This window comes from Macadamia integrifolia, chromosome 14 (genome assembly GCF_013358625.1).
Source record: "Macadamia integrifolia cultivar HAES 741 chromosome 14, SCU_Mint_v3, whole genome shotgun sequence".
Lineage (NCBI taxonomy): Eukaryota > Viridiplantae > Streptophyta > Magnoliopsida > Proteales > Proteaceae > Macadamia > Macadamia integrifolia.
In genome coordinates, this window is record NC_056570.1 from 1,541,719 (window position 1) to 1,564,941 (window position 23,223).

The 23,223-nt window shown below is 37.5% G+C and overlaps 1 long non-coding RNA gene across 1 annotated transcript; it reads right to left on the bottom strand.

Annotated features, from left to right (window-relative positions):
* Positions 1–7,387: 7,387 nt before the first annotated feature.
* Positions 7,388–9,652, bottom strand: LOC122061288. The gene is made up of 2 exons (XR_006134618.1): positions 9,231–9,652; positions 7,388–8,980 (listed from the first exon to the last, which is right to left on the bottom strand). It is a non-coding gene; the product is annotated as an uncharacterized LOC122061288 (long non-coding RNA).
* Positions 9,653–23,223: the final 13,571 nt, after the last annotated feature.

The following is a 23,223-nucleotide window of genomic DNA, read 5'->3' on the forward strand; positions in this document are numbered from 1 at the left end:
CTTCTTTTAAGTTTTCTACTTATGTAATATTTCAATTCCAATGATATACCTAGAAATAAACTTTCATTTTTCTTTTCAAGTTTTATGATTATTTGCTATTTTATTTGGAAGCATATGAATCAGGTAATTTTTGGTTCTGAAAAACCAAAACCCATATGTTATCCTAAAACAAGTCGATTTCTGGATGACTAATGGTTTTTCTAATAAATCTGTTGACCAGCAGGTGATTACCCCTTTTTTCTCAACGCCCCGTTGTCACAATATGACACTTCTTGTCACAGGGGCTTTTGATCATATATAACATTTTTGGATGGACTGTAGTTATTTTACACAAGGGCAAAAGTATCTTATCTAAGGCTAATTATTCGAAGACATGAGAATATGGTGAGACAGCGGCAAGAGGACTTCTATATGGGTTGAGGGCAACAAGAGAGAAGGGATGGAAGATGGATGAAACCTGAACTTTTGGCAATCACAATATTGTTTGGCCCCAGATAAAAATACCACTCCGATTGGTATTGGAGTGGTTTTTGTTTTTTGTTTTTTGTTTTTGTTTTTGTTTTTTTGTTTTTGTTTTTGTTTTTTTGTTTTTGTTTTTTTGTTTTTGTTTTTTTTTACCTATCTTTCTGTTTGAAATCTAACAGCTGCTACCTAGTCTTGAGGATCAAAAGTATTGCCAAAGAGGCAATGAGTAGGAAACTTTTAATTCACAATATGGATATTCTGTACAAACTTAACTATTCTGTGTAACTATTTTTTAGAAAAAAAAATTGTCTTTTCAATATTTCCAGACTTTTTCTTCTCACTAATAAGGGCCCGTTTGGTATCGTTTCTGTTCCAGAAACGTCGTTTAGTTTCAAAAACAAAAATTTCAGTTTCTGTGTCAAAACACAATTTTTAAACGAAAAAATGTTGTTTTAAAATTTCAGATTTTTATCGGATTTTTTTTTTTTTTTTTTGTAAAATGGAACGAAACTGGGAAGACGGAACTCCATTTTGGAGTTCTGTCCAATCTCGTTTTTTCAGTTTTTTTGTTCCAAAAAAACAGAAACGGACCATAAGTGCACCAAACAGAAGATTCCGTTTTTTCGTTCCAATAGAACAAAAAAACTCCAGAAACGTTTTTTTAGAATGATACCAAACGGAGCCTTAGTAGATGTTAATCTACTAGAGGATGCAACTCATGCTCCATTTTACATTGTTACTTTCCTAGAAAAATTTGAACTTGATGCTGGGAATTTGGATGCTAAGTTCTCTCTTGATGGGTAAGATTTTTCTGGTCCAGCATTCCTATATCTCATGTTTCTGTTTCAATTTATTGATTAATGTTTGTATTTTGCTTCTTAGATAACCAGATAATCATCTCAATAGTTGTGAAGGGATTACAGACAGGACTTAGTCTTGGATTGATACTTGCATTTGAGAAAACTTTTTTTTTTTTTTTTTTAAGTATATTTGTATTGTACATATATATGAGTGATTGTTTGGTTTTATCTTGTCCACAGATCAGATCCCCACTGAAGGAAATCCTTTTATTGCTTTCTTCATTGATGAGGTCTACTCTTTAGCAAAATTTTATGTCATTGATATTTATATTTTTTTGATAATTTGAATGCCAAGAATTGTTCAACATTTGACAGTCTTTTACTCTTTATAGGACATTAGAATCGATGTATCTCCTCCTGCAAAGCTCTAGAAATTAGTCCAATGGAAGAAGAGTATGCTTCTTCTATATCCTATTTTTCTTCATCCTGTGATTGCAATTTTGAAAGAAAAAAATGCTAGGCAAAAATAAAATGATATCTTTTTTATGTAGTGTCCCTCAGTCAGCTCTAACAGAAAAAAGAAGAAAAATTCAGAGAAACTCCCTAGTCATAGTATTGTATCTTGTTAAATTTGTCTGGAATTCTTGACCCATTTTGGGAAGTTTTCTGAGATCTGTGATGAAAGCAGAGGGGTTGGGCCGATAGGCCCAAGCCCGGAACCCATCATTGATCTTGTATAGGGGTGCGGGGGCGTAGCTCCCGTAGTATGGTTCGACCGGATCGACCGCGACCCGATGAGTCGCCCTGTGACTTGGAATATATGTAATGTATTGTTGCTTGTTGAGAAAGTCATTGTATTTTGGGGTTTTCGAACTAGGGTTTTAGGGCGAGTTTTCTTGCTGCTGCTTGAGTGTAATCTCTCTTCTGCATAGTGAAACATCTTCTTCTTCGCCCGAGGACGTAATACACCATCCTGGTGTGTGAACCTCGTTAAATCTCTGTGTCGTGCGGATCTATTCTCTTTATTTTTCGTGTTTCTTGGTTTTTTATCTAACATATCTTAATTTTCTTTGTGAATCCATTATAAAGAAGAAAAAGAAGAAGCGGCAGACTAACCAGATGGGTTTAGATTCCTTATTACAATGTATGTTATGAGGTTGGAAATTCACCAAAAAAAAATTATGAGGTTGGAAATTCGAGCCTCAATTCGCTTCTCGCTTCTCATACAAAGCCTTATGGATTGAGATCCAATTGGGTTATCCCTCCAGGTTTATTTGTTGCTTGAAGATTGAATGGGCGTGAAAAAACGCATTAGATAAACTTGCCATTATCATCTCAGTTATGAATCATATAAAGGTCAAAAGTGTATCCATAAAGATGACATGGTAATAATAATAATAATATCTCTGCTCTTCATATCCAATTCTAAGTAATGTCTAATATTTCAAACCACATAGATGTGTTTGTCACCCAATTCTACAATCAAGATGTAGAACCAACACAAATTATTCATACAAATCAATTACACCATCAACTACTATGGGCACAAATTTTTTAATCAGAAACAAGGGAAGATAAGGAAAAGAAAATATACTTGATTTGGTTGAAAAATACAATATGTCGAATGAAAAATCAAACTAAAAATGGTTAGGACTAAGAAATTTTGATGAGTTAGTTATCATTCTCATACATAAAACCATCAAAGCTACAGTAGCCTGGTCCACCATTAAGCCATAGAACTGGGTCCTTCGATCAATTCCCTTTTTTGTTGCCAGAAAATCCTTTGTATTAAAAAATGCAAAATAGAGTAAAATAGAACATACTAAAATAGCTGAAAACAGCTACACAAAAAGTTAGAATTACCAAGAAATTTATAATTCCAATGTGTAATTTCATTTCTCGCTAACCCCCTCCCATCGTCTCCCCCCCCCCCCAAAAAAAAATTCTTGAGACATGGTGTAGAAGGAGTCGAGTGGGGCTACATAAAGCATGCTAAGCCCTATAAAAGTTACAGAGGAACACTTCCAAGAAAATAAAGGCTGCAACAAAAGGGTTACCAAAACAATGGAAGAAGGCATAAGAGAGGAGCGGGGAGGGAAGGGATTAACCCCGTTACTGTCCAGAGCGGAGTTTGAATATCAAAGGGAATTGTGCTCAGAGAGAGAATGTGTGTATATATATATATATATATATTTGTGTGTGTGTGCTTTTTTCCCACTCATGTTCTTGTTTAATTACCTGTTTTATTCAAAAGCATCATTACTGAGGTCTGGCAACTCTGGAAAGTCTTATGACCCAAAGTTATGAACAGCATCATGAATAACTTCAATTTCAAGAAAGCCTTGGGAGTTAGGCATTTTAGCATCCCTCTGGCTGGATGCTTCTGTTTGATCTCTTGGACCAGGATCTGAAACACCCATGGTCTTCCTTACAAAGTTGTGTTTGATCCTGACTTAACTAACACTATGGCTAGCTGCTTTTGTGCTTATGGGTGCTTATGGCTTTCTTTGACGCCTTATCCAGGATAGTAGGGGTTTTGTTCTCCACTAAAGATGGCTTGTCTGTGGCTACAAAGTGCAAATGTGGCTCTACTTTCTCAGTTGCTGCTTCTAAGGTTGAGCCCATCCAGGATGGTCTTCTATTTACATTTTCTCCCAAATTGTTTACTTTAGTGGTTTTTATAAACTCTTTAGATTTTTTTTTTTGGAGCAATGTTAGTTCTTCTTTAGATTGGTCTACTAGGGTCATTGTTGAGGATGTTTTTTGTTTGCTTCCTTCTGGGTGTGATGTATTCTTCCAGTTCACGCCTCAGTCCTCCAATAGAGAGGCTCATCTTCTTACCAAAGGGCCTTAAATTGCAACTATCCCATGTTTGGTGGTTCAATACTCCACCTTCTTGCCTCGTATCTTCTTTTGTTTCTTGGAAGATGTTTTCCTCCATGTTCTTTCACTAAATCACAAGAAAATAATATTGATGTTGATTCAATTATTCATTGCGATGAGGAATTTTTTTTTTGTGTTGAATCCTTCAATGGAAGCCTCCAAGGGCTAACCACTTAATTTGGAATGGAAGGATGATTTGATGAATCCAATATTTGGATAGGAAGTCAATTCTCACAATAAAACTCAATCACTTGCCTTTCTATATAGAAGAGCAACCCAGTGCACGAGACTCCCGCTACTATAGGGTCTGGGAGGGGTAAGTGTACTTGCCTTTCTATATTGGCATCTTTCTCTTTATCTTCAATCATCCTCCCTCCCTCCCTCCCCACCCAAAAAAAAAAATTCATTTTTTTTTACTCAACCAAACGGATGAACATTTTGACGCCTTGATGAAGGCTACCAAATTGCAAATTGCAGTATTATTTATTATTTATTTATTTTTTTTTAGGGCAAGAACTTTAAAAAGAAATAGGAAAGAAAAAAAAGTTGTACTATTTTCAGTCATTTCAGGTTCAAATAGTAGATGCATTATACTCTGGTGGATCCCTCTTGCACAAGTTTGATTGTTCCTATGTCAAAAGCATTGCAACTCTTTAAAACACCTGAGCATGAGGATGCTTTATTAGTACTTTTCAGTCAGTCTTTTGTGCATTTACAAGAAACAACAAACTACAAATATTAGTAGCATAGAACTTACAAATGAAAAAGGAGTACCACATTCAATATAAAGAGTATAACTTACCATCAAATATATGTAAGGTTCAGAATTAAGCTTTTGACTAGAAGATTAAAGTCACTTTATGAAATCTAAATATGTGAGAGCAATTCTCGGAATACCATTAGGACCCCTATCAAGTTAACCTCAAAATCTGATTGGTGATGTGACCGTCAATGGCGGTAAATATCTACCCACTATTTACGAATGGCTTAAAATACCCCCACTATTGTGGGGTACATTATAGACACAAGGCCTCAATGAATGGATTCTCCCTAGACTGTTGCTTAATGAATGGTTTAAAATTGGAATTGCTAATCTCTACCAATTCTCCCATGTTTGAAGAAGGGGAAATATTAGTGATAAATAATGGGTGTTTGATTTTTTTAAAATCTTGTAACGAATTAATGAGACTTATTAAGGTATGGAAGTTTATGTAACCAACAAAAGTTAGCTTATGATGACAACCCAAGGGATGAGAGAAGGATGCCAAGATTTTATTTAAGTAAACTGAATCGAATGTTGCGATTAAAGATCCCATATATATGTTTGTGAATTACAATTTATTAACTAAACAAATTTAAATTATAGTGGTTACTTTATGCCAAGGGCGGGCTTCTATACGTTCCCAATTAATGATTTAGAATTGCAGTACCTAGGAGAGAAGAAAAGAGCTTCATCTTATTTTCTTCAAGATAGTTTAACCAACCAAGCATAGTTGGCGGAATAGGCGCTATTGGAAAAGACAAAGATGAAGCATGTTAATATAATAAAGGGTGCAAGTTGTCACCGAAGTGGTGAACGAAAAAGTCGTAAGATTCTTTTAGTTTTCAAAAGTGCAATATTTAATGCAGAGATAAAAATGGTTTGCAAAAACTTAAAAGTTACTTGTTTTAATATTTATGTGAAATGATATGATCAACCATCATTGGAAAAATAAATTACGTATACTAAAAAGAAAAAAAAGTAGGATTACAACTTTTTTTCCGTCAATCTTGATTACAATAAGATTTTTCATATTATAAATTAGCATAACGAGCTTAGCTGATTCATAAAACAAACTGAATGAAATAACGTCATAAATTATGAGAATCAATGTTCAGAAGGAATTGTTGTGCTTGTAGTCAGTAACCAAGATATAATGAATTACCCTAGGAGGGTAGTTCAGTTGGCAAGGATCATCACCCTAAAAATCAAGAGGTGATGAGTTTCAACTCTTCTTGGAGAGTATCAATCCAAAAAACAAAAACAAAGAAAGAGAAGCTACCTGCTCATTAGATTACAAGATCCATCTTCCTTCACAATTGTCCTTTGATGTGTATGATATAACTTCCAACACAAATGAAAGGATAATAACAACTTCAAATTTTTTTTTCTTGGGATGAATTGGCATTTATTCAACAATCGCACAAAACATCCAACACCAAAAGGGAGAGGGAAAAATTTGGGGGGGGGGGGGAAATACAACTTAAGCTCTAGGGAGAAAAAAAGAAATCCAAATCAAAGAGAAGATCTAGGCTAAGATGTAAAGAAAAATCTAAGATAAAATAATAACAGCAACAATTAAAACTTTATCCCAAATTAATGGAATCCACTACATGGAAGTTCCAGGCGATAACACAAGAATCCAAGAAAAGTCTCAAGACATACAATATGAAAATTCCGCTGTGAGTTGGGGCACAGCCTGAGAGACCTTGGAGCACACTTAAAAGATGGTGTCCAAAAATCTGATCTTTTGTTCTAGAGTCAATTCCCAAGTGATTAATGAAATAAAAACTGCAGTAGCATTTATGATACTACAATATTTCAGTCATTGCTTTGACTAAACAGCATGAACCTCAACTTCAACCTTAAAGTCTTTCTTGAAGGCTATGGCTTGAAATAGTTGCAGGTGTTTAGCCATGGTAGAATCTTACAGTAGTTTAAGAGTTTAGAGACTATTAATGGAAAATGAGGAATGAGGGACATTAGAAGGCATTTAATTAGATTGGTCCCCAATTATGAAAACACAATAACATAAGACAGACTCAAAGTCTCAAACGCCATTAATTGCCATATCTGCAGCTTATTAACAAGAAGGGGGGATAAGAAACACATTTTTGTCTGATCAAAAGATGAGCCAATGAGATCAAAACCTGTCATTTCAAACTTGTTAATCAGTTATGAAACAGGAGGACCTAATATAAACCCAAGCTTAGACCTTAGGGTTTAGATGGCTACTAAAAATAGGTGACAGTGCTGCATTCTCAGACTTCCTCTATCAACATCACCATGGCAGTCACACACTTACAAGTTTCAAAAACTACTTTTGGACAACACCACTTACCAATGTCCTCAACTAATGGAAGACTCCAACTTTCAATCCCTCCCTACATCTCTAGACTCTACAGCCTATAGGAGACACTTTGGGGTGGCCGGTGGGGGTAAGAAGAAAGAAAGCTGTGTGACCTAAACGGATCAATTATTTATGGAAAAAGTTGTGGCCATAGAATAAGAAGACATAAAATCCAACAAGAGTTCCACTTTATGAAAAAAAATCCAATTTTCCCAAAAGGCAGAAATAGTTTCCTTCCCCAATACAACTGTAGCATTTTAGATGCATTAAAATAAATAGAGTTTTCCCAACCCATGGAGGAAGGTTCATCCACTATCATAGGATTCATAAAATCCTATAAGATTTTAGTATTTTTCTCAAAATACACCCTTGACACCTTTGCACGTCTGAAGCCCAGCAGAGCCGGATCAATGAATCTAGTTTTTAAATCCCTGCAAAAATCTCAAATTGTCAATCAATTATCAAACTAAAAAACCTTAATGATTCATTCATTTATCCAATCAAGTCTATGAACATGTATACATAGCATATTTTAAACGAGTGATTATAATGACTAAGATAAAACAAAAACAAAAAAAACAAGTAGTTGAGAAGGACTAGATAAGTCAAACTTTACTTACTTTTGTTTCCTAGATTCCTTACCGATTTGAAATTTGAATTCTAGCTTTTCCTGGCACAGCATTTTGCCAAATGCATGAAAAGATCAGAACCCATTTAATAAGCAATAAGATTTATGGATAGAGAGGAATCATCCATGGCGTCTTTGCTGACGTTCTGTGCCTTATGTGAATATATCTATAGTGTCTCTACAGTATAGGTAACTGGGTAGCTCTTATTGTTACAGAGACTACTTTAGCTACAGAGATATATACATCATAGAAATCCCACTAAAGAAGGAAAAAAAAATTGAGTTTCACCTCATTCATCAATGTTGCTTCTTGTGAATCAATGAATGTGTAAGAAACAAGAAACCCATTTAAGGTTCAGCTCAATACCTCAAAAACAAAAAAGGGTTTTATCTGGATGGAACAATGCAAACTTGTTCATGTAACTGAAATCAAAATATTCAGCAAAAGAAAAGAAGAAACAAGAGTAGCAGAAGGGGAAAGGAGAAGGGGAAAGGAAGGTCAATCCAGAATCCAGAATAAAAAGACTTACGGTTTGAACGTGTAATGATCCTTCTACAGATTATTATTCTTCTTTCTCCTTTTCTGTAATCACTTTACAAAAGCTTCAGATAAATAAAGATAGGTTACCATTCAATGAAAAAAGGAAGAAGAAAGATATCTGAAAAGAAAAAATAAATAAATAAAGGAAGAAGGAAAAATCTTTTACTTTGATTCTACAAAACCTGTTATTCGATCAGACCTCTCTCTCTCTCTCTCTTATCCATCCATCCCTTTCCCCATCCATGCATTAAATAAAGTTCATTACAGATGAAGGAGAAGTTCAGAAAAAGAAGAAAGAAAAAACAAAAGTGGGAAAAGGAAATTTAGAAAATAAAAAAGTGGATGGAGATGACAAAGTTTGAAACAGTTACCATTCTAACAGCATCACAGATCATATATGGGGAAAGCATAGATCTCTACCATGAAAGCCTAAAACGTGAAGGAGGAGGTTTTTGAAGAAGAAAATACCCAGAAACGGACAGATCTGATGCTTGAAGCCATCATGAAAAACAAGACCCCCAATGATGTTTTTGGGTTCTGGAAACTATCTGGACTGACAAAAATAAAAATAGAAAAGGGAGTAATGATGAAAACCTTTCTCGAAGAACTAGTCAGAGAAAAACGAGTGTGAGTGTAGTAGCAGTCAAGATACTCATCATTACACCAATCTGCTAATTCTAATTATAAAAATAACTACCTCAAATTTCTCTATAAAAACATGAACCTCGCGAAGAAAGATAAGCACTCAAAATTAGGGTATCAGAAACTGAAGATAACAAAAGAAAAAAAAAAAGAAAACCCACCTTGGGAAACCAGATCCAGGGCATGATCAAGAAAGCCAATTGAGAGGTAGGTGAAGAAAAGCTGAAGAAGATGATGATCGGCTTAGATGGAAGCAATAATTGAGGGGAATGAAGCCTGGTCCGAGAATACTTGCACGAAACAATCAATTTCATACCATAGGTATCTAGAGATCTATAATCTTCGATCTCAATCGATTATGTTGGTTGCCTCGAGCCAGACAACATTCCCCTCAAACAGAAAGCTTCCTTCCTTTTCTCTCTCTCTCTCTCTTTTTTCTCTGATCTTCTAGAGTACTGCAACTCAGAACTCACTTCTACTTTTCTCTTCCCTTTTGAGTATGAGAAGAGAAGAGATGGGGAGATGAGAAGAAGTAATTGTGTGTGTGAAGATGAAGAAGAGAGAGGGATCGTGTGTGGTATTATAAGAGGGTGGAAGGAAGAGACATAAAGAGAAAGAGATAGCAAGAAAGGGTTGAGTGAGGAAAGACGACGTAAAAAGACAAAACAGGACCCTACCCTACCCTACCCTGCCTTGCCTTACCTGTGGGAAAATGGGAAATTGGGAAAATACTAAATGGGTTCCAGAAATGACCACGACCCCATGCACTGATCTGATCCTTCTGCAATTGCGATTCAAACTCATTATCCACCGTCCATTTTGTGAGATTAAAAAATAAATAAATAAATAAACCTATATGATCTATAGCTATAAGATACCCAGAAACAGTATCTAGGAAGTTGTATCAGGGCATATATGGACCTTTGGATCTTTGTTAGAGGTTAGAGATTAGAGATTAGAGATTAGAAATTAACAATTAACAATTTAAAGTGAATGAAATTTAGGAGAATAGTATGTCAGATTAGGATGAAAAGGAGGAATCCAGAGAACAAAACCCGAGAAAAAATGAGTCAGAAAAGTGGTTGAGTTATTGAGCGGCCCCCGGATATGTCTATTATATTAAAACAAATCAAAAATATTAACACTAATTAATTACTACTCTCTCTCTCTCTCTCTTTCTTTCTCTCTCTACCCATAGTTAATCCATGAGCCAGAGCCAGGAGCCATGAGAACCATGGGGTGAGAGGACTCTCGTTTTCAGCGTCAGCCCCGGCGAAGGATTCGAGACGACGACCGACAGTTAGGTTCAGGCTTTCTCTCTCTCTCTAACTTTCTCTCTCATTCTATCGTCTCCGTCGGTCACGGTAGAAGTACTTCCGGTATTGATAAACACAAAGACAACAATGGCCCTATGGTCATGGGTTTTCTTTAATTGGGAAATGGGACATAAATGTTATTTTCCCAATTCATGGGTCCAGTTCACGGGTGACTCTGGTCTGGTGACGACGGACCGACCATCAACATTCCACAGTCCCACGCACGACTGTTCAAGTCAATGACGTATTTTTATGGGGAAAAATTTACCTCCACCTGTGGACTTTTGTCGGGTTCACCCTTCTGGGTCTTAATTACTTTCCCCACACAGTGTGGGTAAATACCTTTGAAGCCCTCGGAGCTCTAGAGTGAGCAAAAGTTGTTTTGCCATGGGTGAAGGGAAACTTGGTCATATATATAGGTCATGGGAAAGTAAGATGGTATTTTTTGTCTTGAAAATGCCCCCTAGCACCTTGGTAAAGGGGTGTGAAACCTCCTAGTCGATGCCAGAGAGTGCACTCTCATTGACCTGAGCATAGGCAGGAGCCACAGTCTTAGATAAAAAACTATCTTCATGAGAAATTTTATTGGGTATTTGTATGTCTTAATATTGATACCTTAAACTATTGACGACTAGTGGAAAAATTGGGGTACTTCTATTTATGTTTGAAGAGTGAATATACCACATATCTATATATAGTGCAATGGAATATCTATGTATAGTGTACTACATCACTTAAAATTTTTGAATGGATTATTTTTAGTTATTTAAAAACAAGATTCTCGGTATTCATTGCCATTGGTCCCCAAATCTAAGAGATTCTTCTTATTTCAATTAAGTGTTATGGATTTTGATATACTAACAGTTGATGTCAACTTGTTAAATATTAGTGCATTAATGTGTTCGTGACATTTATCTGTAAATGGAAAACGCGCACTCAACAAGGAATCCACTTTGTGCATGGGAAGAATATCTAGAGAGAGATTATTTAATCATGATGGGAGAAAAATTCTAGCTCGTTAGTTTGCTTTGCAAATAGTTTAAAATATTTATCAGCAACTATTTTCAAAGGTTCTAAAAATTATTTTAAAGTCCAATTTTGGTCATTTAGATTCCCTATACAATATGTAAGATGGATTAGGGTGGTGAAAATAATTATTTAAAGCACGTAAGTCTGTTCTGCAATATTATAAGGTGGACAGGCTAAATTCTAATAACAAAATTACTTGAGGGCTTAATTTTTATAGATACTTTTATCTGTCCTTTGAGAGTAGATATATTTATTTGAGAAAAATTAAATTTATACAAAGAAACTTAGGTAGGATCACTCAATGGGATCTCATCATTTTGCAATGCTTAGTGATGTAGTAAAATCTGAGGGGAAAATTTTCAGGCAGGAGAAAAAGTTCTTCGATGCACTTGCATAGAAGAACAAAAGGTGAGTGTGCCGGACTGATATGACAGGGGACACTTCGATGCCTAAATTAGAAAACTTGCAACAACTAAATTCTGAGTGAAAGAATCGATCCCTTTTTCAAAGACTTACCTTTATATTCATAGGAGTTAGATGGTAGCAGTTATGGAGATTGTTGGTTTTAAATCAAGTATTTTAAAAAAATGAAGATTCAAAATAACTTCAAAACTAGTTTTAATTAAAAGGAGAATTTCATAACTCTTTACCTTGTCAATTATTTATTTATTTATTCAGTTTGGATAACACTTTAAGTATCTTTTATATGGCTTCTTAATATCTTCAGTTGCTATAAGATATTACATAGCTTTCTCTTTCAAAGCCCCTAAAGAGAGTTATATTTATTTAGTTTTAAGATATCTTTAATTTCTTCTCCTTAAGTTTCATTTATTCCTTAGTTTTAAAGCTCTTTTAATTTATTTCTTTTACTCCTCATCTCATTTGTCTTACAAATAGAGGGGAGATTTAGCATTTGAAAGACATGAAATAAGTCACTTGAGGAATTCAAGTGTGTGTTGTCAAGCTTTCTCTTTTATTGAGTTTTGTTGGATTTATATGTTCATTTTGTGAGTGTTTTATTTTTAGTTTGAGCATAGCCCTATAGCATTTGAAGGGTCCAGTAGTCGAGTGCACGATTATTAGGGAGTCATTAGGTTGTTTTATCTTAGAGGCCGATTTGCAATATTCTCGGTTGCACCATAGGGGGCATCTATGGTCTTAAGGACAATGTCAAGTGACACGACTCAACCTACTAATTTTCTAACAATTTCAATTACAAGTCTATGATAATTCCATGCAGGTGATAGAGTGAAAGTTCTCCTACACAAAGGTGACACTTAGGTTTTCTCTCTTAATATTCTGGCACAACTTTTCCTACAGTCCACTTCTTAATAAGTGGTCAGTAAGGAAGCTGATTCCTTGCTCTAGTAGGAGATTCCAAGGATATTCTGTTTGTTGGGAGCGTGTAACCCCCATTAATTAGGAGATTATTCCTGATTTTGTGCAACTATTCCCCCATTAATTAGGAGATTATTCCTGATTTTGTGCAACTATTCCGGATATGGGCTCTTTATTTGGAGAGTCTTTGATTGAGCAAATCTCTCAAGGAGTTAGTTTCCTTACATAGCAAAGGGTGAGAACTACTAATGATTTGGTGAGCTGGCAGCGCAGAATCTGCGGGGTAGCGCCTTATTTTCGGGGGCGGCATATGGTGTCTTGGGCCGAGATTATGGCTCGGCCTTGAGAGATTTGAGCTGGAGGTTCAGCCTTGAGATTGCCGAGCTGGAGACTCAGCCTTGAGAGGTCCAAGCTGGAGGCTCAGCCTTGAGGTTACCGACCTGGAGGCTTGAGCTTGATTGTCGAGCTTATGGCTCAGGCTTGAGAGGTCCGAGCTAGAGACTCAGCCTTGAGATTGCCGAGCTGATGGCCCAGCCTTAGGGTTCTGGTTTAGTTGGCATCTTGGTGCAGCAGTCCTAAGTTGTGTACACTTTTAGGCTCATCACTTAGCAATATAAGGATTTTAGCAACTAGGCAAATAAGGATTAGAGAAAGGGAAAGAACCTTTACCCACAATTTCTCTCTCTCTCTCTCTCTCTCTCTCTCTCTCTCTCTTTGATTGCTAGTTTGTTCAAGTGTTGGTTTCTCTAGGAGAACCTACATCTATGGATTATCCAGTAACCCTAAGCCTTCTTGTGAGATAGTTTGAACTCCCAAATTTTGCAAGATAGGGTTGAAAGTTTGTCTTGGTGAGCCCAAGCCTACCCTGAGTTTGATAGGGTCCGGTCTAGACTAGGGCCAAGATTTTTAGGCCTGGGGCTGAGGCCTCTGCTAAACCAAGTCTGATCTGTCCATACTGTATATATAGATATATAATATATAATTATAGATATTTAATATCATTCACTCAGTAGAATAAAAAAAGAAGGAAATAGGGGCTGCCAAGGTCAATCAGAGTTGACTCAGACCAACCTAGTCCAATCAAGATCAATAAGGGTTAGATTGGGTTGGGTTGGTTGAGCCCGATAAAGCTGGCTTGGGCTGCGATATCCCAGCTTGGGCTACGACATCCCAATTCAACCAAGGGTTTTAAGAAATTCGGCCGAACCCCACCCTATTGCTCTTGCTATATGAGCTAGGATAAATAAATTAAAATCTTCAAAAATTCGATAATGTCCAAAGACAAGTAGCTTAACTAGGCCTTTTTGTTTTTCATCTTCTTCCTGGTTTCTTAAACTTAGCCATTAATTTAGCTAGATAAATTATATATATATAAACGACTTTCTGTTTTTCTGTAAAAGTAGCCACGAGTGGAGTTAGCCAATTCTATTTCTAGCCATTACGGGCATAAGTTCTCCACTTGTCGAATTGGGTTCGTAACTCAATAGATGGTGGGATTGATCCTTTTGAAGGGATGAGATTGGGTGAACAGAGTCAATGTAATGCATTAGAACGCTCTACAGACACCTGTAGAACGATAGGAAATGGAGCGCTTTTTACTACAGAAGAAGGGGTGCCCGTGGTTCAATCCTTTCTTCTTTTCTCAGGAATTTTAGTCAAGCTGAATGACTACTATACGAAAGGTAGTTGACTTGCTTACTTGAACAAGTAAGGAAAGGCACTTTACTATTACTAATAGAATAGAAAGGCACCTTACTATCCCCAGTTCGCCCTAACCATATGGGCAACCCACGGGTGGATACAAAATAAATAAGAAAACACACATACACTCACACAATGCGTACTACAGGGTTCGATCCCACGACCTCCTCCCCTGGGTGCCGGCTTCACAAGCCGAAGCTATCACCACTAGGCTATCCTAGTGTTCGTTAAATAGAACTAATTGGAGAAAAAGAAAATTTATATAACAAACCCCATTTAATTGAAATAAAGTGAGTTTTGAGTATAATTTCCACCTTTCTTATAAACCTCCACACCCAATCCATATGATTAAGTGGTTGGCATGTTATACTTCCCCAAGCATGCAGAGTCAAACTCATAGAAACCCTGTGGGCTATGGATAAGGAGAAATTAATGGACATATTTTTTGGACCACCAGTCTTATATATCAAACTGTAACAAATTGACTCATTTATGTTTGATAATGATGGGTCAATGTGGGGTTGTATAGTAGGACAAGTCATAGCCTTCAATTCTTCATTTTTCTCTACAAATATACATTAAACAAGTTGCAGAAGAAACACTAGGTCTTTCTATTGTCAAGATATAAGTCCACATATATAATAATTCTAGCCAATATGTCTCTTGTGTAGTAAATCCATAAGTTTGAATGTGACATATGATTCCCTATTATCATCACTTTTTACTACTTATTAAGGATCCCGATTTCATGGTATCTTTTCATCTTGGAATGTGTAAGCTAGGACATTGCCCTGAATTGACCTGCAGTTGGTAGGTGCATCCCTTAGATAATTAAGGTGTGGAGACATTATCTTAGTAGAGAAAGACCTTTAAAAAAAAAAAAAAAAAAAAGTTTATAGGACAGAATCTCATCACCATGGAGATGGAAAGATAATTTCAACAACCTTGTACAATAAAGGGTAGAAGTTAAACAATGACACAGTGCACACATGCAATTGTTGGTGTACGATGTCTTGTATTCCGTCACAGTTTAATCCAGGGAGTACAGGTGCAGTACCTCGACAAGCAGGACGATGATCGCGCTAGCTTGTTAGCAGGCCGTGAGAGTTACAAGGGGGGAAGGAGGCCCCCCAGCATAGTAGGGGGTGTAGGGGGTTGCAACCCCCCGCTCGAATTTTTTATTTGAGGGCAATTGTGTACTTTTCGGATTAGGGTTTTCCGCTATATATTTGTCGCGAGGGTTTCTTTCTCTGTAATGCAAGCAATACTGAGAGGTGTGAAGACGAGCACTATAACCCTATTCTCCATTGATAGTGAAGCAAGATCTCATCTCACCGGGGACGTAGGCAACCTTTGCTGAATCTCGTAAAATCCATGTGCATTGTTTGTTCTGTTTTTCCGTTATCTTCTGCATCGTTTTAGGGTTGCATTTCTACAGCAATATCCTAATGAGTGCTACTTGATGGGGGCATGGGCTGGGGCATCAATGGGGGTGCATGATAGGCCCCTCCTTATATTTGCCTATATTAACTCAAAACAAACTTCTTTTCTGATTCCACAAGAAAAGTTTTGCCAAAAAAAAATCTGCAAGAAAGCAAACTCACATTTTTTTGTCCCTTGTTAAGTCGAAATCCCTAAATTTCCCTACTCGCCTCCCCATTGCAGCAACTAGATGTAGATAATTAGCAGAATTGGTTGGAGAGAGATGTGGGTCGAGAGGGGGATGGCATAGAGAGGAGATGTAGCGGGTGAAAGCGGGATGGTCATTTCATCGTCCTTTGTGCATAGGGGCAGAGGTAGGGACACACATGGGCATAAATAGGGGGTGGATTTTCTCGATTTCATACAGGTGGGAATGTCATTTCTCAACCCACTGTGTTTGGATGAGGGGTTGCTTGAATATGTGATCAAGGAGTTAGCATTGATTTCCCTTTTTTCTTTTTTTTTTCCTGTTGGAAAAGAGGCTTTTATGGGGGAGTGTGGTTCCTCCTCAGTCAAGACATATGGGGACAAATGACAAGCCCACCACCCCATGAAATGAAAAATGATTTTCTTGTGTGCTTTAATTGGCCTTTTTGTATATGCATAAGAATCACATTCTCTCACAGAAAACACTTCCCCTTATCTACCTTATCGATTCTTAAGAGAAACTGAAAGGAGAGGTAAATACCTCCCCACAAAAAATGTAGCTTTGCTACCAAAAGTCTTCATGCTAATTGTTGACAAACGTCTCTAACTTAAATTTCATAACGATAATCTATTATATGGATTTGATGTGGCTGCGTATACCAATAGCCTGAACCGTTTTGATTTGAAGAGTTTCTTGTTAAAAAAAAATTTAAAAATAAATAGAAAAATAAAAAGGGAAAGGGAGAGGGAGAGGGAAACACTAAACAGGCAAAGAGCAAGTCCTCCCGAAAGATGTGCTGCCAACCACCAGGTTCATGGCTCCACCTGCCATCACTATTCTTCTGAAGAAATCTGAATATGGAAAGATAAAATTGAAATAGTGGGAATTGGTGGTCTCAACAACAGTTGCAATCAGAAGCAGATAAGTGAGAGTGACAAACGGAGAAGACGCTACGTGCTCCACTTCTCAACGCGTTTCTCTGTTTAGTAAAGCGAGGACGACCTCGAAAATGGCGACCAGAGAGAGAAAGAGAGAGAATACCAACCACACATAAAATAATGTCGGATTCTCTCTCTCTCTCTATAGTCTCACCTCACCTGTAAGCTGTAACCACCCTTCCCCAGCTTAGCTTTCTTTTTCCTCATATAATATATAGCTAAAATGCTTGACTTACTATGTTCAAAAAGAAGAATTCAGATTCTCGTTTCTTTTCATTTCTTTTCAGTATTAATATATAAGGGATGCCCTCCTCACTCAAAAAATGGAAAAGAATAGCAAAGAGAGGACGACCCAACTCCCAGATGTCCTTTCTTTCTTGGTTTTTTCTTTCTCTATCTGTCCTGATTCCATGACGATCACCTTACCTATCCCCACCTCAGCCCACCTTGGGGGCTTTCCCCTCCCTCTCTCTCTCTCTCTCTCTCTCTCTCATTCATTCATATCTCTATCTGTGTTCCATAAATAAGCTGTGGGGAGTGGTTGAAAAGTGAGGAAAGGATAGCAGAGCTTCCGTGGTAGCTTTTTGCCGCATATTAAATAGGATTTTTTGTGTGTTTCTTTAAAATAACAGTAAGAGGGTCTTGATTGAGAAATCATATACTCCGTATAAGACGAAGAAGAAGACGCAGACACCACCACACGGTCCACACGTACCATGAGTAGTACTCGTGTTCCCCATTTCTTCTTTTTACTGTTTACACATATTAGTACTGTATGCTTAGTTCATCTTTTTACTGTTCCCAATCTTACCTCCTAACTCACTCTTCATGGCCTCTAAACTCCCCAACCCATGGTGAATTGGTGTGATGGAATATTACCAAAGTTTTGAGATCAAAACCAAGATCAACCCATGTGGGTTTATCAGTTTTGTGAACCCAAGTGAAGACTGCAAAACCTTGCACATCTTCTCATAATTATCAATTTTTTTATGGGCATTTTCTGTGGCCAAAATTCATTACTATATGGGATTTGTTCTCCTTGGGAGGAAAGTTTTGTACTTCCGGGGATTAAGTTTTCTTTATATTATGGTACATCAAAACGCTTTAAATAGGGTGTGATCTTGTAAGGAAGTGTAGTTAAATCGTTAGGGTTTCTAATTTTCTACATCACGGTATGTAGATCATCTTGGGTTAATTACATAAATCATTGAGTAAATCATTGAAGAAAATATTAAAAACCCTATGCACTGTTTATCTTTCTATCCAGGTATTCTTCCTATGTTCCAAAAAAACTAGTTCAATACCATAATTGTGGATAAGAAAATATCCTAGTGACACCTACCTAATTTATTGTAGTAATTTTTTGGACCAATGAGTGTACCATGCAAAATAGAAATACATCTTGCTGGATAAAGAAACAGATGATTCGATCTATTTACTGCCTGTAGATATTGAGGTTCCAAAAGTGGTAATACTTGATAATGTATTTGAACAGTTTTTAGAATCCCTTATGATATGCAACTGAAACGAGTTCTCCTCTTGTTTTTATTCAATCGTTTTTTTGTTGCGTTGTTAATTCTTGATTGAACCTTCCCTTTTACTCTCCCCTCTTGTAGCCAATCCTCATGGTGACGACTGATGTTGCAATGTAGGACCTTATTACAATTTCACCCAAAACAAAATAGATCTCTGTCAGGTATCCTAAACCCCTCTCTCTCTCTCTCTCTCTCTCTCTCTCTCTCTCTCTCTCTCTCTCTCTCTCTTATGTGAAAAAGAATAAAAGAAAATAGAAATGGAAGTGAAGACGCACTCTCAGGGATTAGGATTTCTCTATGTTATAGTAAAAGTGTAGTCGAAGTCAGGGTTTGTAATTTTCTTAAGGGTAATTTACAACGCCACCCCCTGAAGAATGCCTATATTAGAGGGACACCCCCTCTCTTTCACCAAATTGGACTCGGACCCCTTGCCGTCAGTCATCGTTACAAAATATATAAAAAATGCTGACATCAGCAATTCAAATTTTTCTTAAATACCATTTTGCCCTTAAAATAGGGAAATACCAAAATTGCCCTTAATGGTTGTATTCCCAAAATCGATTGAAGATCCCTTCTGCCACCGCCTCTGTTCCATATCGGCTGCGTGAGTCACTGAGTTGGAGAAGAAAGTCGGAATAGTCGATCGGCGGCTGCAACCCCTTCCGGTGAAGGTACCGACAATAACGACGCAATAAGGCTTTATTTTCTGTTTTTTTAAATCCTCTTTTTGGTCAGCGGTTCAGGTCCGGCAATAAGGCTTTTTGTTTTTTAAATCCTCTCTTCTTCTTCTCTAGCTCTTCTTCTTCTTCAGGTCAGCGGGACGGTAGCAGCTGCGAGCCCTGTTCTTTTTTTAGGAAGCTTGAAGATTTTGGAGCCCAAGGCTTCAGAAGAATCACAATAGGGTAGGGGAAGAGAGGAGTCCCACCGCCGCCTCTGCTCCATATCCGCCACCGACAGATCCGGCCTCATCGATCCAAATACCGGCGATGGAGATCCAACCACAACTACTGACCGCCATGACCAAAGTTGTCGCCGAGTTTGGGAGAGAGAGAGAGAGAGAAGAGGGAAGAGAGGAGTCCCGCCGCCGCCTCTGCTCCATATCCGCCACCGACAGATCCGGCCTCATCAATCCAAATACCGGCGATGGAGATCCGGCCACAACTACTGACCGCCATGACCAAAGCCGTCGTCGAGTTTGGGAGAGCGAGAGAGAAGAGGGAAGAGAGGAGTCCCGCCGCCGCCTCTACTCCGTATCTGCCACCGACAGATCCGGCCTCATCGATCCAAATACCGATGATGGAGATCCGACGGAGAAGATAATCGAAGGTTGCGTTTTTTCTCCTTTTTTTCCTTCAATCTGTTCGGAATCTGCAATCTGTGGTGGTCTTGGTTGGAAATCCGGCAAATTATGGCTGAAATCTGTGGTTCTCTGTATTTGAAAGCTTCACTGTAATGTAAAAATATGAGTTTTTCAATAGCAAAGGTATAATGGTCATTTTAAGTCGACACTTAACAGTGACTGACGGTAAGGGGTCCGAGTCCAATTTGGTGAAAGAGAGGGGGTGTCTCTCTAATATTGGCATTCTTCAGGGGGTGGCGCTGTAAATTACCCTTTTCTTAATTAAACATACACAAATCATCTTGGGTGGATCACATAAATCATTAAAGTAAACATTAAAAATATTAGGCAATCTTTATCTTTCCACCCGCAGAGGGTACACTTCCTATATTCCAGAAAAACTCTTGCATTACAATACCAAAATTGTGGATAAGGAATTATCCTAGCAATCTACCTAATTTATTATTGTAATTTTTGGGATCAATGAGTGTACCATACAAAATAGAAATATCTATTGTTGGATAAAGGAGCAGATGACTCGATCCATTTATCACCAGGAGATATTGAGGTTCCACAAGCGGTAATTCTTGATACTATATTTGAACAGTCCCTTATTAATATCCCTTATGAAATGCAACTCAAACAAGTTCTCCTCTTATTTTTGCTCCGCAATCATTTTTCTGGTGCATTGTTAATTCCTAATTGTACCCCATCCTTTGTAGCCAACGCTCATGGTGATGATTGATGATATAATGTAGGACCCTATTACAATTTCACCCAAAAAAAAAAATAGATCTCCATTAGGTTTCCTTAACCAAATCTCTCTCTCTCTCTCTCACTCTCTCTCTCTCTCATATATGTGAAAAAGAGAAAAGAAAACAGTAGAAGGGATGTGAAGACACACTCTCTTTGGAAGAGAGCTGAATTTCTTCCTGAGTGCTGGGAAACTCCTTAACAAAGTCTACCTAGTCTTTGTCTTTGAAACTTTGGACGGAGAACGGACCAATGGCATGGAAGGTCAAGGTCTTTGGTCTCCTCGTTTTCATGATGTTTCTTAAAGTAGCTTCTTTATAATTTTCTTACAAACGACTCAACCAAATCCAATAAAGGATTCGGAATAGGAATCCAAAATAAAGTTTAGCGCGTTAAAAAAGTTAATCAAACTTTTAATTAATCTTCTCGATTTCACTTCTTTCATTGTAGACTTGCTCGACTATTTTGTGAAAGACTAAAACACTGAAACCAAAAGCTAATTTACTTGCACGACACGTATCGGCTGATATTGATCCCTGCTCGTTCCCAGATCATGAAATTTGGGCAGAAAAAGGGTTTACTTGTCAAAATACGGTTAGATATTGGTATTTTTAGGGGAAAACCGTCTTATATGATCGATACAATTCTGATTCCAAATGAAATCAGATCCAATACTCGATAACAATCACGATCTATCCAACATCCGATACCCAAAACCATGATTGATTCCGCAGATTTAACACTTTCTGTCACTCCACCCTCCACCCTCCAAAAGGTGTCTAAAGGCATTTTCTTTCTTTCAAAAAAAAAAGAAAAGAAAAGAAAAAGGCAAGCTAAGCAATTGGGGGCCTTCCTAGAGGCGGCTTTGTCCGGGCTAAAAACTATCCCTCCTGCTTGAAACACTACCGTTTTGTTCAGTCGGTATTGTCATATATCCCTTGCCTAAGCAATGAACTACATTTACGATGGGTGTTGGGGGCCCCTATCATTAGTCTTCTATAGGGATATGGGATTCGGTATTGAATCAATCCAACACTTCGTTCGGTCACTTCAAAAGTCAAATAAAATACCTAATTCTATCGTGAATTACGTTCTCCTTGACTTTGTTCACATTCAGGAGCAGCTTGCTGATGTCCCTTTAGGTCAGGAACTCTTGCAATAGGCAGCTACTGTCATCCCCCTCACGAGGTAGTTACTATTTGTATTCATGCTCCTTAAGTCCATTAATACCTGTATATAAGTCAGATGTTGGATGGTTTGGAACCCAACATATGAGTACTCTTTCAGTCAATCAATACTTCTTAACCTTATATAGAGTAGCTGAGAGCTTTTGGTATCCCATTAATTCCTCTTGGGCTTAAAGCTCAGTACTTTTGATGGATCCTTAATCAGGGCTTTGCATCACATCTAAAGCCCAAGATCAAAACTTTCTCTCTCTCTCTCTCTCTCTCTCTCTCTCTCTCTCTCTCAACAGAGGCTGGAATGAAGGGTTAAAGATTATGCTGGCTTTGTTTGAGTTCAAATTTACCTTTTCTTTGGTAGAAGAACCCAAATTTACCATAGTGAGACTCAAACTTAAATGGGTTACTCGGCCCAATCCTTTCTTTTGGCCCAAACTGATGTCCACCTGGATGTGGAGATGACTTGGGCCTTTGACAAACCGATTCGACTGATATCAGTATAAGCTAAGACCGATACAGGTATCAATACCGATAACTAAAACCTTGGTCTAGAGGTCTACAATTTAAACCAGGCCTATCCATTCTTAGCTATGGTTTGGGCAGAAAGCCCAGACTCAGCCATCGTGGGCCTTGACCCACTTATCAGTTAAGTTCCATCATGAGGGAGTCAAATGTAGTCCACTTCAAGAAAGCTAAACTCTTCTCAAACTAAAGTTTGTTCAACTTGGTGAAAAGTTCATCTTTTGGTCATCATTGTGGCCAATTTGCTCACTCACTTAGACTTTTATACATAAACCTCTCCCATTTGAAGTCTTCAAAATGGATTAGGGTTGCGTTCCCCTTAAGAAACAACTTAAATAAAGGAAAAGATTCTCCAAGTCGACTATAAGATCTATGATTGAATAGGTAAATTTTGACACGTGACCGTCTTTCCATGTGACAAAAATAGGTGACCCTCTCGAGAACCCCTCAAGATGTGCCCACCTAAAAAAAAAAACCTTAGGCCTTAGATTTGCCTTTATTTTTCAGTAAAGGGTTGTTGAGAGAAGCAAAGAATGAAAAATAAATTGAATGGCCCACTCCTCAATCTTATGATTACTGAACTGGATGTAAAAAGCATGAGCACTCTCACAAAGATTGCCTAGGGCTTTAGCTATGCTTGACCTTAGTAAAGGTGATCACAACATCGAGTTCAGATCAGCTCCTTATACATGGAGAGTAATAACTTATCATATGGCTATGAACAGACAGACAACTGTATCGAGCATCGGCTCAGACATTGCTGTATTAAGCTTCATTTCTAATTAATAGATATTTTTCATTTTTAGATATTAAAAAAATAAAATCATAATTTATGGTTTCATGATAATATATATGTTTTTCTTTTTCTTTCA